The sequence below is a fragment of the Polypterus senegalus genome, chromosome 3 (genome assembly GCF_016835505.1).
Source record: "Polypterus senegalus isolate Bchr_013 chromosome 3, ASM1683550v1, whole genome shotgun sequence".
NCBI classification, from domain to species: domain Eukaryota; kingdom Metazoa; phylum Chordata; class Cladistia; order Polypteriformes; family Polypteridae; genus Polypterus; species Polypterus senegalus.
In genome coordinates this window covers 191,783,603-191,805,611 of record NC_053156.1, presented here as the reverse complement: position 1 = coordinate 191,805,611, position 22,009 = coordinate 191,783,603, and the positions used below count along the sequence as shown (strand labels likewise).

The 22,009-nt window shown below is 40.1% G+C and overlaps 1 long non-coding RNA gene across 1 annotated transcript; it reads right to left on the bottom strand.

Moving 5' to 3' along the window:
- Nucleotides 1-11,818: 11,818 nt before the first annotated feature.
- Nucleotides 11,819-12,550, bottom strand: LOC120525760. Its single transcript, XR_005633004.1, has 2 exons — nt 12,509-12,550; nt 11,819-12,083 (listed from the first exon to the last, which is right to left on the bottom strand). It is a non-coding gene; the product is annotated as an uncharacterized LOC120525760 (long non-coding RNA).
- Between the last annotated feature and the right edge of the window lie 9,459 nt (nt 12,551-22,009).

Here is a 22,009-nt window from a genome sequence, read left to right as displayed (position 1 = left end):
AGAGAGCTGCATGTTTCATGCAGTTGGTGAAGAAGAAGGCACCCAAAAGTGGTGACATGGAACCCTACAGTGAACATCACATTTGGTGACCTGAAAATGGTGGTTATGTCATGTCCAAAACTGCTTTTTCCTAACTCCTCTCTTCCCTGTCATCTCCAGACCAATGCTGTGGACACTGGCCTTGGTGTCATACTGAGCCAGGTTGTCAGAGTTGAACACCCGGTCATGTATCTCAGTCGGAAACTGCTGGACCAGGAAACAAGGTATGCAGCAATTAAATAATAAAATTTAAATTTTATTTTTTTTTTGTTTTTGTAGAGTTTGCATGCTTTTCCTGTGACTGTGTGGGTTCTCCATGTACTGAATTGACTCTGATGAGTGTGTGTATGTGTGATCAGTCTGTGATGGACAGCCATCTTGTCCAGGTATTGTTTCAAATTGAGACATGCTCTAGCAATGGGAGTAGTGTATAAACAACATAAGAGAACATTTTTAACCAGCATAAAGGGTAGACCATGAAATTCTACAGAATCAACAGTGAAAAATGCAATTAATCTCAAGATATCAATGATAAAGTTTGCATGAAAAACTAGCCTTAACAAAAAGTTATGAGCAAAGAAATCAATGTCTTAGAACATGGATAGAGTTTATTGCATGTTATGTATTTAGATTTTTTTCCATCCATTCTTTATGTTTTAAGCAATTGGTATATTTGTAACGTCAAATAGAATAGAATGATAATGTTTGCATGACTACATACATGATTGAAGTTTTAGTTTTATTTCCTATAATTTGAAGTTGCAATTAAACATTTATGAATACTTTGTTAAAATTCTAAAGCTTAAGGTAGAAATGTATATGTTAATTTGAATAGTAGTTAAATGATAGCTTAAAGAAACATAACTGGAGTAGGTATAAATAAACTATTTTAACTTTACAGTAACATCTTAAGAGATATGTTTAACAGATATATTTCAAGATAATTTCTGCTCATCTAAATAGATTTTGAAATATGTTAAAGGACTTTATGTAGTAGAAGATAAAGATATATAATTTGTATGAACTACTGTTAGCCTTAGACATAGTGAATTATATATCATTATTGTAAATGATTTAAAAAATCTGATACTAAAGCATAAAGAAAAATGTGCACATACATGAACACTCTTCTAAAATTAGAAACACGAAACAAGGAATGTGGAGCCTGTTTTTGCTGATTTCTCTTTTTTAAAACTAATCAAGGATTTATCAGTTGAGACTTGATTTCCTCTTTGACTTCTGCATACCGTGCTGAGAGATGGTCTCTGGAGGACAATAGTACTAGATTGTGTTTCATTAACTCCTAGCTTCATTGCCTGCATACACTGACCACTCCTCATCCTTAAAGTGTACAATGAATATAAAGAAAAACAAATTTATACTTTTGAATAATAGATTTTAGTTTTCTTAAATTTTTCAGGAACCTCCATTGAACATGACTCTTTAAAAAAATAACCCCTACACCTTTCTGCTTTCTGTTTTTATTCTTGATTTTGCTTCCTACCCTTGGACCCATTCGTTATCTGTAGAAGGGTTAACATCTGGCTCTTATCAGTTGTTATATTAATGGTTTTGGGATTTTCCCTTGCTCCCCACTCCCTGTAGTAAAATTGAGATAGGTGTGAAAAAGGTAGAAATCGTTCACATTTTGTTAAAGTGAATGAACTTTAGGTTACCATATTACTCTCCAAAGTGTAAAGATTATGTGCCAGTAGTTTGAATATTGTAAAACTAACTAAATGCCTCTTCCCTTACTGTTTATTCAGATTGACTTTATTTAATACTATGATTATTTTTGTGATAGATAAGCTTTTCAATTGAGTAGAGGCCACAACTATAGCCAAAAGCAGATACAACATTAGTAGTTAGGTTTTTATTGAAGGATCTATATTGAAGATTACAAAAAGAATACAAAATTAAAGGAAACTTGTACAATACATTGTGCTTACCATCCGCTGAATTCAAATTAACCAATAAAAATTTAATTGGTTAAGATATAAGCAGAAACTGGATTAAAATGATCATCTGTTATACTGCTAGAGTTAATGTTATTAAGGGTAACTCCAATGAAACAGGCCTAACATCTCATGAGATATTAATCGGATGACCACTCCAGGTATCTTCTCCTTTATAGGATCCATTAGTAACTTTCAGCAATTACAGATGACATATTGCAATACAGACTAATAATGAGTAAAACTCCTATGTCATTACATCTGCAGGTAAAAGCTTATCTCATTGGAGATAAAAGCACAAGAGTTTAAATCCAGAAAATGGGCTATAGTTAAGGTCTACAAGCAAAGAAATGCCCGAGTCTAAGGAGAAACAAGTTATACCAGGCACTCTTAACTATTAACAGAGCACTGAAACTCAAAGGGAGACCAAGCTGGTCTCAGGCATCTCCCTGATCAAAGGTTCCATTTCCAGAAGGGGATCAAGCTTTGGATCAAGCCACCAACTATTTGATAACTGAACCTGCAATACAGTCAGGTTCTAGTTAAAGAGATCATGGATGCCTTGCTTGAGTAATAGGGGCACATAATATCAAAATGAGTAATATAGATAGTGTTATAGTTTAAATGAACAGTTGTTGAGGAGCGATACAGAACAGATTTTTAAATTTATGGCTTCTAAGGCTAAAATAATATACAAAATAGGCAAAAAAAAAACAAAAAACTGGGCACAGTAGAGATGGAGTGTCTTACGCAAACTGCAGCTGTGAATGTGCAGTTTCTGAATTGAAAACCTAGATATAAACCAAGATCCAGACTGGTGGCTGAAGATTTTTAACACTGATAAGAAGCTTAAAAGGAAAGTTGAAAACTACTGTCATAATGGATACTACCCATCTTTAGTCGAAATCAAGGTGGGAACCTAGTATAAACTGCAGCCAGATATAAATCAGGGCAGCTTTGTGGGTGCAAGCATGAGGATGTGAGCATGGATATTTGTATAAGGACCCTATCTTCGGTCATTGTTTTGCATATGTCATTGGCAACCTAAACTAGTAACATTTGAAGATTTTGAAATAAGTACTACAGCTGTCTGTGTCAGTGGTACACTATTGAACAGTTTGTATATTTCTGAAAAACTGACATTGCTAATATTCACTGGATAAGAGAGAAATGAAACAATTACTCATACCCAAGATATGCCATGCCATTGGTCAAGTAGTTGTTGACAATATTTAGTCAACGCATTTAGAACTTAAGTTATGCGACCAATTACTAAGATCCATAGAAGGGAAAAATGTAATTAATACCATTATTGCACTCAAGATTATATAATTAGAAGCAGACAGGGTTAAAATAGAAAATTAGGTCAACTTTGTATCATAGTTAGTGGTACTTCTTTAAAAACTAGTTATCCTATATTAATTTAACTACATGGAAAACCATTGTTACCTTTTTTACAAGAAAACTGCCTCCAAAAAGACTTCTTTCACACATACCTCCAGTTGCTCTTTAATGGTACTTACCTTGCCTCCAGATAAAATGTTTATCGAAGTTTGTCTAAACACTGGTGTGGGACTTGCTCCAAATATAAAAATAATTCCAGACTATGGTACTACTTTGATATCAAATCAGTTCTTTACATTAATCACAGTTATATTTCTAGATGATAACAGAACTTGCTTATAATAGCAATTGGTATTATTATGGTTGTCTTTACATAAAAAAGACTGAACTATATTTAATGAAGTCTGTTTTTGAACTAAGACTTGGGAAATATCTGGTGACTTTTATGATGATGTTAAAAACCTGGTCTGAGAGAACAAATTGGAGGAATTGTAAGTGAAACACATTCTTGAAACTGCCTGCCTGTTTAGCTAGGACATCCACACATTTGTACCGGCACATTCAAATTTGAAAATGAGATCATATATAACATTTACCTTTCTATTTTATTCTATGATAACAGTTAACTTACACAAAGTCTTATTTCTTTTAAACAAATAACCATCCGCAACTCTTAATATGTTAAACAAGTTTGGGATTTTACATAATGTTTAACGACATAAAGGTTGTACCATTTATCTATATGCTGATTGGTGAAAATGAAAATATATTCAAATGTGTAAATGCACTTACTGGAAATGAAAAGACTGCACTGTTAGATTTCTTTAGTCTGCCATGTTGCATTAAGTAAAGAAATTGAGGGTCTCCACCAGCTGGTGCAAATAAAGCACATCCATATTGGAGTTCATATTTAATGATTGCTGAAGTCTCTTTGTCTATTTTCCACAACAAAATCAAGAGCAAACAAGAAAGATTCAAAACGTTTGCTGTTACTTACCAATGTCATGGCTACATCAGATGACAGCAGTTTTTTAAAAAAGGTGAATCAGAAGATGGGTCATAACTGGGAGGGTTGTTACACTGGCTAAAGTCTGTTTTTTGTTTATTTCTAAATCTATTTGATTTTTTTTTATATAATTTTGTAAATTGTGCTATGAATTCTATTTTTGGTTTTTACTTTGTGTAATGGTATAATTTTCTTTGATATTGTATTTACTTATTATTTTGTATTTTTTATTATTGTAGTTAATTTCAACATTAAATACCAAATTGAGGCCTATAGCTAAGGCTCTTAGACCCATATCTAGCTGAGGTTTAACTGAGGCCTATTGTTAAAGATTACCTTTCTTGTCCAAATTGTAAGTAAACACATAGGCCTATACATTCATAAAAATGGGAAAGCTCAGCATCAAAATAATCCTTAATAATCTTCAGGAAAAACACCAAATTGAATAAAGAGGGAGAGAAACCTTAAAAACAGCTGGATCTAATACATCTATCCCACTATATCCTAACTACAGGGTCATGGGGGTCTGCTGGAGCCAATCCCAACCAACACAGGGCACAAAGCAGGAAACAAACCCCGGGCAGGGCGCCAGCCCACCACAGGGCACACACACACACCAAGCACACACTAGGGACAATTTAGGATCGCCAATGCACCTACTGTAACCTGTATGTCTTTGGACTGTGGGAGGAAACCCGGAGAACCTGGAGGAAACCCACGCAGACATGGGGAGAACATGCAAACTCCACGCAGGGAGGACCCGGGAAGCGAACCCAGGTCTCCTAACTGTGAAGTAGCAGCGCTACCACTGCACCACCGTACAGCCCGATCTAATACATGATTCTATTATTATTATTATAAAATAGAATATTTATGTTGAAAATGTATTTTTAACAAATAAAAAACACAAAAGAAACAAATCAAAAGTAAAAAAAAAAAAGTGAAATGAACAACAACAACAACATTTATTTATATAGCATATTTTCATACAAAAAGTACCTCAAAGTGCTTTACATAATGAAGAAAAGTAAGAAAATAAGAAATTAAAATAAGACAACATTAGTTAACATAGAAAAGGAGTAAGGTCCGATGGCCAGGGTGGACAGAAAAAACAGAAAAAAAACTCTAGATGGCTGGAGAAAAAAAAAAAAATCTGCAGGGGTTCCAGGCCATGAGACCGCCCAATCCCCTCTGGGCATTCTACCTAACATAAATGAAATAGTTCTCTTTGTAGTTACGGTTCTCACGGAGTCATTTGATGTTGATGGTCATACAGACTTCTGGCTTTTAATCCATCCATTATTATTGGAACATCACCGTGCTTTGAGTAGTTGCGCCACCACCAAAAGGATACCAGAAAAGGAAACAGAAGAGAGAGTAGAGGTTAGTACGGATTTTAGAGCCACCATGAATAATTATTATAATGAGTTGGATATACAGAGTATCAGGATTTTGATTACAGTGAAGTTATGAGAAGGCCATGTTAAAATAATGTGTTTTTAGCAGTTTTTTTAAAGTGCTCCACTGTATTAGCCTGGCGAATTCCCATTGGCAGGTTATTCCAGATTTTAGGTGCATAGCAGCAGAAGGCCGCCTCACTACTTTTAAGTTTTGTTCTTGGAATTCTAAGGAGATACTCATATGAGGATCTGAGGTTAAGATTTGGAATATAATGTGTCAGACATTCCGATATATAAGATGGGGTGAGATTATTTAAGGCTTTATAAACCATAAGTAGAATTTTAAAGTCAATTCTGAATGACACAGGTAACCAGTGTAGTGACGCTAAGACTGGTGTGATGTGTTCTGATATTCTTTTCCTAGTTAGGATTCTAGCAGCTGCATTCTGCACTCGTTGCAAACGATTTATTTATTTTTTGGGTATTCCTGAGAGGAGTGCATTACAGTAATCTAGTCGACTGAAAACAAACGCGTGAACTAATTTCTCAGCATCTTTCAGTGATATAAGAGGTCTAACTTTAGCTATGTTTCTTAATTGAAAAAATGCTGTCCTAGTGATCTGATTAATATGCGATTTATAATTCAGATTACAGTCAACAATTACCCCTAAGCTTTTTACCTCCGCCTTGACTTTTAATTCTAATGTATCCAGTTTATTTCTAATAGCCTCATTGTATCCATCATTGCCAATCACTAAGATTTCAGTTTTCTCTTTATTTAACTTGAGAAAGTTACTATTCATCCATTCTGAGATACAAGTCAGACATTGTGTTAGTGAATCAAGAGAATCGGGGTCATCAGGTGCTATTGATAAGTACAGCTGTGTGTCATCAGCATAGCTGTGGTAGCTCACATTGTGCCCTGAGATAATCTAACCTAACGGAAGCATGTAGATTGAGAATAACAGCGGACCAGGATAGAGCCTTGTGGAACACCATATTGGATATCATGTGTCCTTGAGTTGTAATTACCACAACTAACAAAGAATTTTCTCCCTGCCAGGTAGGATTCAAACCAATTTAAGACACTGCTAGAGAGGCCCACCCATTGACTAAGGCGATTTCTAAGAATATTATGATCAATGGTATCAAATGCAGCACTCAGATCTAAGAGGATGAGAACAGATAAATGGCCTCTGTCTGCATTCACCCGCAAATCATTCACTACTGAAATGAAGCTGAAAAAGTTTCAAAATTCCAGATAAAAAAATAAGTAGTCTCAAAGGAATGAGGGAAAGAGGCCAATTCAAATGCATGTCACTGTGTGAAGGGCTTCCTGTTTGTGCACTACTTTCATTTTCCAGTTATTTATTTAACAATATTTTAGTAAAATCTACATGTTTTTGCAACATTTAACTGGATTTTTAGACACAACTAATATGAGATTTTTTTAAATGTTTTTAATATCGTTTATTGTTGTCCAGAATTAGTCACAGAATTAGGTCCCATTCTATCAGAAACATTGCTTTGTCCTTTCTCCACAAAAACAATATATTAAATATTTTTCTTGGCCACTGCTACAAACTACATTGGATAAGTAACATATGAAAAATGATTTTTCATTGAATATTCCTGTAGTCACCTATGCATGACATGTCCCGCCAGTGGTACAACACCATATTTCAAAGTTGTTTGTATATGTTGCAATAAACATAAGTTTAAAGTAAATCACAAGTATTGATGGTATTTTTACAGGTTTACTTTCAAATCAATCATACATTTAGAAGTCATCTGTGCTCTTTTATTATTAAAACTTGCAATTTCCACATGTACATGCTGAGATGAGCAGTGTATCAAAGTTGAATGAATCTGCATTTATCAAAGATCCCACCTACATCGAGCCACATACAGCTTATTGGATACCAGACTTTCACACATTGCCAATAATTTATAGTTGTCAATGAATGGTCATTTGGATTTCCTGCCACTGCAGTGCATAAAAGACAGGAAATAAATCACTTGCATGACATCTCATCTTTACACACTTACAAACAAAGCTTGGGTCAGATTCTGAAGACCATTTTGTTTCTATTGAGAATGATGCGTTTGCTGAAGGATTCAACTCTAGGCTTGATTTGAAAGTACTGCTCATTGTATAACTTTCAAGCACTACAGCATTTGCCCAGTTTTACAATTCAAGTGACAATGGTTATATTACTATATCCAGATGCTCTCTGGTTCATGTTCTTCCTATGTTTGTTTTCTGAGCAGTGTTCTTACAATTTCAACATAGGGTGTGTGCAATGATTCTAGGTGTACCAATGAGTACTGCTATGTTGTACCTGCGTTTCTTGGCCGTTTGATGCAAGGCCACCTCCCTGGATCAAAAGTCACTGTATCATGTTGTTCACATTGCTGGGTCACAAACACATGAAAAGAAAGGACTTTTCATCTTATAAGTTGTTCACAGTGTAATTTTCCCATCCCCACCACATCGAAGGGATTGACAGCTGCATGTGATATATTTTATCCCATGTCTGATTGTGCTTGCTCTACTCCCCCCAAAGAATGGTCTGTGGTGGGGAGGGGGTATTTTGAAGCAAGTGCAAATAGAATGGGATAAAAAATATCCTGTGAAGAAGTCTCGTGCTTGTGACCCACCTGTGACAAAAGAGTGGCTGAATGTATGTTTGTATATGGTGAGTGTGACAGGTTCTGGGCTGCCAGGAAAGGCACTCTCCCCACTGCTTTAACCCAGCACTTATAGAAGCTGGTATGAAAATGTATGTATATGCTTAGTAAATTCTAGACATCAAAAGCAAGACAAAATCAGAACACCACAAAAAAAAACCCATACAAATACAAAAACCTTTATGGAGCAACTGCAATAGGAGGAGAAGATGGGTACATTTCAGCACACATTCAAAATCTATTGTACAAAATGTAATGTTTCTGCATGCCTAGTGGTAAACAGAAAATCTTTTAAGGACTGCCATGAAAAATAATTTTGAAAGTAAAGGTTTGGAAGTGACTTCAGCTGCAGGTTGAAGCTCCACGCAACTGTTGTTACAGTTCTGCCTTTGCCCAGAAACGGTTTCATAAGATTTATGACCTTAGTCTCGGAAAGTCTTTCTCCCATGGGGCAACTGGGATCTTTTCCTGAATAAGATAAAATACAGTTGTGTAGCGTGCAACAGGCGCTTCCACTTGCAACTAAAGTCATTCAGTACACATGTACTGTGTCAGCATGCCCGTGTTGCTCAAACAGCGGAAGCTCTGCAGTCTACTTGTGACTTTACGCAGTAGGAAGATATGTAAATAAATCAAGGTAAATAACATTCAATCTGGCTTTTATATAAGTATCAAATAAATGTTTTTATATAAAGCCCATCACAAAACATAATCACAAACTGGACTTTTTCATGATACCTTGGCGAGCTCTGTAAGCCATGCTTCGTCTCTGAAGGCCAGGCGTGGGGCAGACTGACTGGCAGGATGATGCCGGACCTCTTACTGCATCCAAATGATGCCCTCTTTTGCCTTTATGCCTGATGCAGCTGCATTGTTCTTATATGTGAGTGGACGTTTCTTGTGGGAAGGGGAGAGCTTCTGTTCTCTTTCTCTGATGTACTGTAGAACCCTCATCCTCATCTGAGATTACCTTGTTATAGCACATCTTTATTTGAAAACAGCAGTGTGAGATCAGGGGTGAGTGTGAACGTGACTGAGAGAATAAAACTGAATTAAAAAAAAATACGCTAACCTTTACAAGTACAATATATTTACACTGGCTATTACAGACTCAAGTCAATGTATGTTCTTATTGTATAATAGTAACAATAAGAGCAGCTCACTACTCAAAATGTTTATTTTGGTACTCTGCAAGGCTCGAACCGGCAACCTGTTTATTATGAGTCAGCAGTATTTACCTTTGTACTACCAAAGTCGTGACAATGAAGTACACTAACCCGATATCTTTTTCTTTGGTTATAGTCTTGAATAAACCCGCAATTGTTTTGTTATATTTGTACCTTTTGTGAAAGTGCATATTTGATATTTGGACTTCAGCCTTCACACATTATACACTTCAGGTCAAAATATTGTCGTTAGTACTAAAACATGAAAAAAGTTTGTCTTTTAGTTATGTTTTCAACATTTCTTACATTTCCTGTCATCCTACACTTACACAGATCTTTGTAGACAAAGAACACACATGAAATGCATGTGTTCCAAATAACGAAATATTATTTACCCTCCACAGCTCCTGGTACCTCACTCCCAGATAAACAAGACTTGAGCTGGGAGAGCTTTTGCCCTCCCAGCAATGAGGGGGGTTTGGGATAGCAGGCTGCTTGCTGCTTTTGCTTATTGACACATTTACAAAACACAACATACTGACAGAGAGGTGCGAGCAGAATTAAGGTGGGCCGGGTTTACAAGTTTTTTAGTAGTCTTTGGTAATTCTAGTGTTAAACAAGGAATAAACAAACCACCGCTCAATTATTTTCTTCCCTGTCTTTCTCTTCTTTCCTCCACTCCTGTCAGGTGAACATTGCCTTTGTTCCTCATGACTTTGGCTCCCATGATGTGGTACGGCTGTTCCTTTTATCTTGTACTGGAGTACTATGGGTGCCAGCTCAAAGGCTGTTGGTGGGACTTCCGAGTCTACTGGAAGTCCCACAAAGTAGGGACTTTTACTCCCTTCAGCTGCCCCTGGTGGGCCATGCTGAACCCAATAGTAAGGCACATGGAAGCCCGCGTGGAGTTTGCCAAAAGGCACCTGAATGACTCTCAGACCATGAGAAACAAAATTCTCTGGTCTGATGAGACAAAAATTGAACTCTTTGGTGTGAATGCCAGGAGTCACGTTTGGAGGAAACCAGGCACCGCTCATCACCAGGCCAATACCATCCCTACAGTGAAGCATAATGGTGGCAGCATCATGCTGTGGGGATGTTTTTCAGTGGCAGGAACTGGGAGACTAATAAGAATAAAGGGAAAGATGACTGCAGCAATGTACAGAGACATCCTGGATGAAAACCTGCTCCAGAGTGCTCTCAGACCTCAGACCAGGGCGACGGTTCATCTTTCAGCAGGACAACGACCCTAAGCACACAGCCAAGATATCAAAGGACTGGCTTCAGGACAACTCTGTGAATGTCCTTGAGTGGCCCAGCCAGAGCCCAGACTTGAATCTGATTGAGCATCTCTGGAGAGATCTTAAAATGGCTGTGCATCAACGCTTTCCATCCAACCTGATGGAGCTTGAGAGGTGCTGCAAAGAGGAATAGGTGAAACTGGCCAAGGATAGGTGTGTCAGGGATGAACTAGTTTGGTTGCGGGTGGTGAAAGTACACGGCATATGAGTGAGGAAGTTTGCGTACTACAGTAGTTTTGTTGCATGCTGTGAAAGTGAAAGTACTCGGTGTATGAGTGAGGGAGTCGAACTTACAACTCTCACTCACATAAAAACTTAAAAAATTGAGACATGAGTGTTTCGGCTTATGCCATTAGCATCGTACTTACAGACTACGTGGGCAAACTAGTTAGGTTATGCGCAGTGGAAGAATACGCAGTAACACAGCAAGGGAGTTGGCAAACTCGTTTGGTTACACGCGGAGGAAGTGTTCTATTTGTGTTGCTTTGTTTGGCAACTTTTTGGCCCTTATCATGACTCCTAAACGAAAGTCAGAGTCTTCAGATGGTAGTGTTTCGAAGAAGAGGAAAGCCATCACGATGGAAGTGAAATTAGACATTGTAAAGAGATCAGAAGGAATAAAGGTAAGAAATGTATTATTACACTCATTTTTTGTCATTTTTTCTGTTAATACAGTACAGTGTACAGTACAGTATATTTATGTCCTTTTCCTTTTTCTGTGGCATAGTTGTGTTTTTATGTTCTAAATTATAATTTTGCAAATGTGTTAGGATAGGTAAGTGACTTAGGCTAGGGTGTGTTTCAACTTACACCAAAATTCGGGTTACATCACTGTTGTAGGAACGGAACTGACTGTGTCGTAACCTGAGGGCCCCCTGTATATATATATATAGTAATAAATACAGACAACAAGGTCAAAGGTTTGGGGTTTTTTTAGCCCTGTATACTGCAGAAAACAGAGGTCAAAACAATTCCAGCAAATCATTAGACACAGAAGGATGGGTAGACGGACAAGTTATGGAGGCGGACTGAAAATTAAACAGTGGGATGCTGGGAAAGATGTGGTGATGGATGGGTAAATGACGTCATCAAATGAGGACCAGAAGGTAGAAAGGGACCCGGAAGTGTTGCAGTTCTTTGAGTTGTCCACGCAGAATTATGGTGGTGTTGCTTCGTCTTTTCTGAAGAAAAAGAAAGAGAGAGGTCAGTACCATGCTGTAGTCCCCTGGCACAACTTGTCGTGTTGCACGTTGGGTCCTTAAGCTGCTCTCCAAGTGCTCGTGCATGACCACAACCCCCAATCCCCCCACCCCCTCCCCTCAGCCCAGACCCATCGGGTCGGGTGGCCCGAACTGAGAGGTCATGAACCCGGGAGAGAGCATCAGCATTGGCTTGGAGATTACCTTGGTGATAAGTGACAGTGAACTTATATGGCTGCAAGTCTAAAAACCACCTAGTGACCCGGGGGTTCAAGTCTCTGTGAAGAGTCATCCATTGGAGCGCGGCGTGGTCTGTCACCAGGGTGAACTCCCAGCCCAACAGGTAGTACCGCAGGTATGTTACCACCCACTTGATGGCTAGGGCATCTCGTTCCACTGCTGCATACCTTGTCTTCTAGTCCAACAGTTTCCGGCTCAGGTAAATCTCGGGGTTCTTGACACCATCGATGCTTTGGCTCAGCATGGCAGCTAGACCTGTGTCCGAAGCATTGGTCTGGAGGAGAAAGAGAAGAGAAAAATCAGGAGTTCTCAAAACAGGTTCTGTTGTGAGGGCCATTTTTAAGTTACTGAACACCCGTTCCATCGCACTGTTCCACACCACATGTAAAAGGGCCCTTTTCTTTGTTAAATCTGTCAAGGGGGCAGCCCTCTCAGAAAACCAAGGTACAAACTGACGGTAGTAACTTGCTAGTCCTAAGAAGGCTTGCACTTGCTTTTTGACTATTGAACGGGGCCATTCCAGGATGTCTTTTATTTTGGAACACTGTGGCTTCACTAGTCCCCTTCCTAACAGGTAGCCCAAATATTTGGCTTCTTTCAACCCGAAATAACATTTCCGTGGATTGATACGCAGCCCGGCTTTCGCTAGTGTCAGGAGGACAGAGTATACCTGCAGCACATGTTCCTCCCAGGTGCTGGAAAAGATGACCACGTCATCCAGGTAGACGGCACAAAAGGACTGGTGGGGCCTTAGCACTCTGTCTACCAGACGCTGGAAAGTTGCTGGTGCCCCAAGCAGCCCAAATGGAAGGACCTTGTATTGCCAGTGCCCGCTAGGGGTGCAAAAGGCTGTTTTCTCTCTTGCGGATTCTGTTAAGGGAATTTGCCAGTACCCATTCGTCATGTCAAGAGTAGTCAGATAACAGGCCATCCCCAGCCTCTCGATGAGCTCATCCACTTGGGGAATATGATAGGCATCAAACTTGGAGACCTGATTAAGACGTCTAATATCATTACAGAACCTCCGTGACCCGTCTGGCTTACTTACAAGGACGATAGGACTGGACCAGGGGCTATGGCTTTCTTCAATGATTTCCATGTCCAAAATCTGTTGTACCTCTAGCTCCACCTTAGCACGTTTCGCCTCCGGGAGATGATAGGGGTGTTCCCTGACTACCACCCCTGGGTGTGTCACGATGTCGTGCTGAATCAGTGAGGTTCGGCCTGGTGCTTCACTGACCACTTCTGGGACAGACAGGATTGCACCTTCAAGCTCCTGTCGCTGGTGGGTCGGTCTGATTGTGGCCGAGGTTAAGTTTCGTTTTCTGTGAGAAAAGGGAGAGGGTGGGGCTGGAAGGAGGTGGTTCGTCCCTGTCGCTCCACGGCTTCAATAAATTAATGTGGTACACTCTCTCACTCGGCCTATGATTCGGTTGACTCACCAAAAAGTCAGCGAGCCCCTTCCTCTCCTTAACCTCGTATGGGCCTTGCCAATGGGCCAGCAGTTTGGAATGGGAAGTGGGCACAAGCACCATTACACGGTCTCCCGGCTGAAATTCGCGCAGGAAAGAGTGTCTGTTATAATTCCGGGCCTGCGCTGCTTGAGCCTTGGACATATGCTCTTTAAGGAGGGGTCGTATTTTCTCTAGCCTATCGCGTAACTCAATCAATCAATCAACATTTATTTATATAGCACATATTCATACAAAAAAATGTAGCTCCTAGTGCTTTACAAAATGAATAGAAAAATAGAAGACACAATAAAAAATAAACATAAGTCAACATTAATTAACATAGAATAAGAGTAAGGTCAGATGGCCAGGGTGGACAGAAAAAACAAAAAAAACTCCAAAGGCTGGAGAAAAAAATAAAATCTGTAGGGGTTCCAGACCAAGAGACCACCCAATCCCCTCTAGGCATTCTACTTAACATAAGTCAAACAGTCCTCTTTGTATTTAGGGTTTTCATGGAAGGACCTGATGATGATGGTCACGTAGACTTCTGGCTTTCAGTCCATCAATGTTGGTGCATCATGATGCTTTGAGTAGGTGGTGGTGGCGCAGGCCACCACCACAAAGAAACCGGAAAAAGAAACAGAAGAGAGTTGGGGTCAGTATGGATTTTGGAGCCACTGTGAATAATTATTATGAAGAATTGAACATACAGAGTATCAGTATTAAGTTAAAGTGAAGTTATAAAAAGGCCATGTTAAAGTAATGTGTTTTCAGCAGTGTTTTAAAGTGCTCTACTGTATTTGCCTGGCGAATTCCTATTGGCAGGCTATTCCAGATTTTGGGTGCATAACAGCAGAAGGCCGCCTCACCACTTCTTTTAAGTTTAGCTTTTGGAATTATAAGGAGACACTCATTTGAAGATCTAAGGTTACGATTTGGAATATAACGCGTCAGGCATTCCGATATATAAGATGGAGCGAGATTATTTAAGGCTTTATAAACCATAAGCAGTATTTTAAAGTCAATCCTGAATGACACAGGCAACCAGTGTAGTGACATCAAAACTGGAGAAATGTGTTCGGATTTTCTTTTCCCAGTTAGGATTCTAGCAGCTGCATTCTGCACTCGTTGCAAATGATTTATGTCTTTTTTGGGTAGTCCTGAGAGGAGTGCGTTACAGTAATCTAGTCTACTGAAAACAAAAGCGTGAATTAATTTCTCCGCATCTTTCAATGATATAAGAGGTCTAACTTTAGCTATGTTTCTTAAGTGAAAAAATGCTGTCCTAGTGGTCTGATGAATATGCGATTTAAAATTCAGATTACAGTCAACGGTTACCCCTAAATTTTTTACTTCCGTCTTAACTTTCAAACCTAGTGCATCAAGTTTATTTCTGATAACCTCACTGAATCCATTATTGCCTATTACTAAAATTTCAGTTTTCTCTTTATTTATTTTGAGAAAATTACTATTCATCCATTCAGAAATACCAGTAAGACATTGTGTTAGTGTATCGAAAGAGTCTTTGAGATTTGATTACCACAATTTTCTCCCTGCTAGGTAGGATTCAAACCAATTTAAGACCCTGCCAGAGAGGCCCACCCATTGACTAAGGCGATTTCTAAGAATATTATGATCAATGGTGTCAAATGCAGCACTCAGATCTAAGAGGATGAGAACAGATAAATGGCCTCTGTCTGCATTTACCCGCAAGTCATTTACTACTTTAACAAGTGCAGTTTCTGTATTGTGATTTGTTCTGAAGCCTGACTGAAATGTATCAAGAATAGCATGTTTATTGAGGTGGTCATTTAACTGCATAATGACTGCCTTCTCTAGAATTTTACTTAAGAAGGGCAGGTTAGAGATGGGTCTAAAATTTTCAAAGGCAGAGGGGTCAAGATTATTTTTCTTGAGCAGGGGTTTAACTACAGCAGTCTTAAGACAGTCTGGAAAGACCCCCGTATCTAATGACGAATTAACTATGTCCAGAATATTGTCAATTAGTACGCCTGATATTTCTTTGAAAAACCTGGTTGGTATTGGATCAAGGACGCAGGTGGAGGGTTTCAGTTGAGAGATTATACTATGTAATTCAGGTAAATCTATCCTGGTGAAAGCAATTTGTTTATAATGGAGTACCGGGGCTTTGGAGGTTCTGCAGTGTTGGGGAGATATACTATGTTATCTCTAATATCATTAATTTTTTGAGTGAAAAATACAGCAATGTTCTCACAGGTTTCACTGGAAGTATTCTGGGGGCATTCCTTTGTGTTACCTGGGTTTAACAGACGATCAATTGTTGAAAATAAGACTCTGGGATTACTAGCATTGTTATTTATAATATTAGAAAAATAGCAGCGCCTCTCAAGGCGGACAGTGTTATTGTATTCTGTTATTTTAGCCTTCAATATCTCATAATGGATAGTTAGTTCAGTTTTCCTCCATTTACGCTCAGCTCTACGACATGTTCTTTTTAAATCAGACACTCTTTGGGTCTTCCATGGAATAACAGTACTAGAGGATTTTTTTGCGCGATATATTCTAGGATGTAAGTGGAGGGAAGTGCCACCCCTTCCCAACCTTCTTTTAATACATCCAAAATGCCCCGGGGTTGGCGTCCATACAGGAGTTTAAAAGGGGAAAACCCTGCGGAGGCTTGTGGCCCCTCCCGGTAAGTGAAAAGCATTAGCGGTAAAAGTTGATCCCAGTTCCTACTATCCGCGCTGACTACCTTGTGGAGCATCTATTTCAGGGTCTTATTAAATCTTTCTACAAACCTGTCCATCTGTGGATGGAATACTGATGTCTTTGCTTAATGCATAGTAACTTGGCTACTTCCCTGAACGTATCCGAAGTGAAGGGCGTACCTTGGTCCATAAGGACTTCTTTCAGTATGTTCACTCTGGAAAAGCGTCCTACTAGTTCTCGTGCAATATTTTTTGAGTTAGCGGCTCGCAGGGGAACCGCTTCGGGATATCGAGTTGCATAGTTGACCATTACTAAGGTTCTAGGGGTCCTACCAGATCGACACCGATCCGACGAGAGGAACGTGATCCCCCTGGGGTATCTGAAGTAGCTGACAGACTGAGCAAGACTGACAGAAACGTCGGACCTCCTCATTGATCCCAGACCAAAAAACCAGAGTTTCACTCTCTCCAGCATTTTCTCTGCCCCAAGGTGGGCGCCTAGTAGGTGGGCATGAGCTAGCTCGCATACCTCCTGCTGGTAGGTCCACGGAACTAGCAACAACTTCTGCACCTCACCTTTGTGTTCCGCAACTTGATATAATAACTCATTTTCCAAAACAAAGTAGGGTCCCAGTGGAGTGGAATCAGCTGACGATATGTCGTCTGCGGACACGATGGCATTCCAGGCAAACTTCAGGGAATCGTCATTCCACTGTTCTCTTTTAAAGGACGCCAGCGTGGACCGAAACTGATATTCCACACCGGTGAGCCGGTCGGTGACTTGGTCAAGGATAGCACCACTCCGACCCGGAACCCCCTCTGGTTGTACTTCTGAGGTGAAGTCTGTAGTCAAAAAGGGCTCCCCCCGGACCGTCCATGTCATCAGTAGTCGCCGATGAGCACGTGGGAGCAGCTGGGAGGGCCCCTTGCCCTTCCATAGTCAGACCCAGCTTAGGTTTCGGAGTGGTGACAGCTCTACTTTTTGACCAGTCTTGTTCCAGTATAACCGGGAAGGGGGGCTCGGGCAGCACAGTGATGAGCAGTTCTAAAGGATTCCCTTCCCAAGTTATAAAACATTTTGCGGTCTCTCTATGTACACAAGTAACGTTCATTCGGGGAGTTACCCACTGTTGCGGTAAAACATAACGGCGAGCAACAATGGTAATGTTACTCCCGGACTCGAACAATGCCAGCACCAAGTGCCCGTTTATCAATACCACTCCCATATTTGTGACCACCAGAGGATTAGACAGAGCACAATACCTCTCTCCTTTGGTCCAGCTGCAGTCTATCGGCTCAAGGTTGAGGGGACAGGTGTTGAGGATATGCCCCACCTCGCCACACCTGAAACAGCACAGCGGGGTGGGCACCCTGTCCCTCGGTTTAGCCGGAGACTCCGCAGCGTGATGGGTGGGCTCCGGGATGGCTACCCGTCCCTGTCGGACCCCACAAGCTGGCTTCTCAGACTCCCCAAGATGGGCTATCGCCAGTTTGTGCTCTAGAACCTCCAAAAGGCCATTCATACCCTTAAATAGATGCCTCCTGACGTGCTGGGTGAGGTAGTCCGGCATGGTGCAGACTAATGCCTCGCAGGCTACTTGCTCGACAACCTGGCGAGCCTAGTTGACATCTGACCTTAGCCAACGTCCAATCTTGCCCCTAGAACTCCAATGCCTGGGCTACCAGGGTCAAATCGCCACTGCTGCAATTCTCTCGCCTGCTGGCCGGAGGTTACGCCGTAGCATTTGCAGATTTTGGCCTTAAGGAGGTCATATTGGGCAGCTTCCTCCTCGGGAAGATCATGATAGGCCCATTGTGCCGGGCCTTTCAAATACAGTGCCAAGATGGATGCCCACTCTGCCTGCGGCCACTGATTTCGAGTGGCCGTCTTCTCAAACATTGAGAGATACAACTCTATGTCATCAGATTCTGAGAGAGGAACAATAGGAGGGGGTGGAGGCCATGTGGGCTCCGGCTTTACCATCTCTGCCGCTGCGAGCTGTCTTTGGGTCTCTGCAAACTCCGCCTTCATGGCTGCTTGTTCCAAATGAAGTGCCTGGAGCTTGTTTGCCATTGAGGTAAGCACACTATTTAGGTCCTGCCCTTCTGGAATCTTTCTTGGGCCTGGATCCTGCTGACTACGCCAACTGCAATAAATACAGGCAACAAGGTCAAAGGTTTGGGTTTTTTTAGTCCTGTATACTGCAAAATACAAAGATCAAAACAATTCTAGCAATTCTAGACACACAAGGATGGGTAGATGGACAATTTATGGAGGCGGACCGGAAATTACCGGATGCTGTGAAAGACATGGTGATGGATGGGTTAATGTTATATATATATATATATACTAGGGGGCTTCGCCCCCTGCTCGCTTTGCTCACCAAACCCCGGTTTTGTTTTTCCGGATACACACTTTTAAGATTTTTTTTTTCTTTGAATTGTGGCTATTTCATTAGTTTCACTTTTATTTCAGAAATTCTATAAAATCAATATTTGGAATCTTTTGAGTCCCAATGTTCTGAATCTTTTTAATGAGGTCAGTGAGACATCTGTTTAATGACTTTGTACCATAATTCAGGATAGGTTTCTGTTTGGAATTTCAGCACAGACAAAACGATCTACATCATTCAGCAGTTAATAATTTTTTTTGCAAAGTAACCAATAAATGCATGTGAGGTAAACTCCATTTTTGAAATTCTCTTGACTTAAACTTCAAAGCCTTACAATATTTACATACTTCTGACATATCACCTATGTCCATATATTTGATCTCTATTCACCTTTTCGTTATTTCTCCAAGTAATAATTTCTCTTTCTTTGTGCTAATGCGATGTTTACTTTGTTTATTTTGTCATTTTTTTTCTGCTTTCATATTCTGTATCTTGCTCTGCATGTGTTTTGCCCCTTTATAAAGTTTTACTTTGTTTTCTATTCTGTCTTTTATTTCAGACCTCACTTTATCCTGCTTTTGTTTCAATGACACCTGGTCCGTGGTGATTACATTCCCTTTTTCGAGTAATAATTTCCATTTGTTTGCGCTACTGCGATCTTTACTTTCTTTTTTTATACTTTTTAATTTTCCTACTTTCATATTCTTTAACTTTCTCCAAATGTGTATCGCACCGTTTTTTTTTTTTCAGCCTTTAGAATTCCACTGCTTTCATAATCTCTAACCTGCTCTGCATGTATAGCACCAAAGTCCGGATTGGACGTGCTTTTTTTTTTTTCAATTCCACTTGTTCCGGGCTGATAATTACTTATCATTCATCCATCATCCAACCCGCTATATCCTAACTACAGGGTCACGGGGGTCTGCCGGAGCCAATCCCAGCCAACACAGGGCGCAAGGCAGGAAACAAACCCGGGGCAGGCTGTCAACCCACCGCAGTAATTACTTATCATTACTTTCATAATCTCTAACCTGCTCTGCATGTGTATAGCGCCAACATCCAGATTAGACATGCTATTTTTCAATTCCACTTGTTCCGGGCTGATAATTACTCCTTATTTTCTGAATTTGCACCTAGATTATTCTTTTTTGTCTCTCCAACACTTTTGGGCATGTTTTCTCCATGCTACTTTCGCTTAGTTGTCTAAGTTTCATTTATAACGTATTATCCTTATATGCTTTATATGCACCGAAAGCGCTGTGCTCAAAGCCAAAACACGACTGAGTGTGTGACTGAGTGTGTTCCCCCCCCGTGCTATTATTTGGTTGTACGTAGGGTGTGTCTTGCAAGAATCTCATGTTCTACGTCATTGCGAGACAGTCCTGGGTCAATCTCTTGGCACAAACTCTCATGTTTAAGGTACCCGAGAGACGCCCCGTGGCCAATCTCTTTAGTCTCGTGGGTCAATCTCTTTAGTACCCCTAATATTTCTCTCCGGGATTTTTTTTATAATATACAGTTGTGCTTGAAAGTTTGTGAACCCTTTCTATATTTCTGCATGAATATGACCTAAAACATGATCAGATTTTCACTCAAGTCCTAAAAGTAGATAAAGAGAAACTAGTTAAACAAATGAGACAAAAATATTATACTTGGTCATTTATTTATTAAGGAAAATGATTGAATATTACGTATTTGTGAGTGGCAAAAGTATGTGTACCTTTGCTTTCAGTATCTGGCGTGACCCCCCTTTACAGCAATAACTGCAACTAAACGTTTCCGGTAACTGTTGATAATTCCTGCACACCGGCTTGGAGGAATTTTAGCCTATTCCTCCGTACAGAACAGCTTCAGCTCTGGGATGTTGGTTGGTTTCCTCACATTAACTGCTCGCTTCAGGTCCTTCCACAACATTTTGATTGGATTAAGGTCAGGACTTTGACTTGGCCATTCAAAACATTAACTTTATTCTTCTTTAACCATTCTTTGGTAGAACGACTTTTGTGTTTAGGGTCGTTGCCTTGCTGCATGACCCACCTTCCCTTGAGATTCAGTTCATGGACAGATGTCCTGACATTTTTCTTTAGAATTCTCTGATATAATTTAGAATTCATTGTTCCATCAATGAAGAAAAAATGTCCTGGCACAGATGCAGCAAAACAGGCCCAAACCATGATACTACCACCACCGTGTTTCACAGATGGGATAAGGTTCTTATGCTGGAATGCAGTGTTTTCCTTTCTCCAAACATAACGCTTTCATTTAAACCAAAAAGTTCTATTTTGCTCTCATCCATCCACAAAACATTCTTCCAATAGCCTTCTGGTTTGTCCTTGTGATCTTTAGCAAACTGCAGATGAGCAGCAATGTTTTATATATATATATATATAAATAATATATATATATATATAATATATAATATAATATAATATATATATATAATATATATAATATATATATACACACACACACACACACACACACACACATATATATATATAAACATATATATGTATATATATATATATATACATATACATATACACATAAACAGACATATGAGTATGTACATATATACATATACACATTTATATATTATATATATTATATATATAATATATACATATACACATTTATATATTATATATATATTTTATATATATATATATATATATATATTGTGAAGGACAGCCGGGTCCCATGCCCGGCAGGGATGACCCTGCTGCTTATGTTCCAGGGGAGCCGCCATGGGCAGTCCAAAACCTCCCCTGGGACGCATGGTGGCAGCCTCCCTGGCCGACGGGGATTCCCCAACCACCCACAGGGCTCAATGGGAGATGGAGTCCTCAACAGCTTGGTTGGGGCCCGGGGTGGCAGCTAGGGGGGGCTGTCTGCTTCCCACAGCCCGGCTGGATGAGTCTTCAGCCCCACCCGGAAGTGCAATTAGGACCAGGTGGTTAATCACCTGGAACGCTTCCGGGTGGGCTATAAAAGGGCCCAGCCACCACCACTCAACGAGCCAGAGTTGGGAGGAAGGAGACGAAGCTTGTCTGGGAGGAGTGGTGGAGCGAGGTGGAGAATTGTTTGTGTTTGGCGCTTTTGGGACTGTGTTTGGGCTGTGTGGCACAGGG